The sequence below is a fragment of the Buceros rhinoceros genome, unplaced genomic scaffold (assembly GCF_000710305.1).
Source record: "Buceros rhinoceros silvestris isolate BGI_N320 unplaced genomic scaffold, ASM71030v1 scaffold21516, whole genome shotgun sequence".
Classification (NCBI taxonomy): Eukaryota; Metazoa; Chordata; class Aves; order Bucerotiformes; family Bucerotidae; genus Buceros; species Buceros rhinoceros.
Genome location: NW_010418394.1, coordinates 19,705 through 20,030, shown reverse-complemented (window position 1 = coordinate 20,030; position 326 = coordinate 19,705). Strand labels below are relative to the sequence as shown.

At 44.8% G+C, this 326-nt stretch overlaps 1 protein-coding gene across 1 annotated transcript in view; it reads right to left on the bottom strand.

Moving 5' to 3' along the window:
- SMARCD3 (SWI/SNF related, matrix associated, actin dependent regulator of chromatin, subfamily d, member 3) overlaps positions 1 to 326 on the bottom strand; it is a gene marked incomplete at its 5' end in the record, with an annotated part of 16,045 nt that overhangs the window by 4,337 nt on the left and 11,382 nt on the right. The gene's annotated exons all lie outside the window — the stretch shown is intronic.

The following is a 326-nucleotide window of genomic DNA, read 5'->3' as shown; positions in this document are numbered from 1 at the left end:
CCCTCGGAGCACGACAGCGGCTGCTGTCCCACTTCTGGCTGAGGTGCTGAAGGGCAGAGGCTGCTTCAGCGGCACTTGGGCTGCACCAGTGACGGGGGAGAAGTGAACTCCTCCTCTCCCACTACGGGTCTGAGCAGCATATCGTATTGTTGTTTACCAAATATCCATAATATAAAAACCTGTGTGTTTTTCCAAGGCATGTTTCCTGCAGTATTTTGTGCTAAAGAGAACATTTTTGGATTCTAAAACCATTTGCTTTATTTTTCTGAAGATTAAGGAAAAAAAAAAGTTTTATTTATTTTTAACCAAGACCCAACCAGCCCACC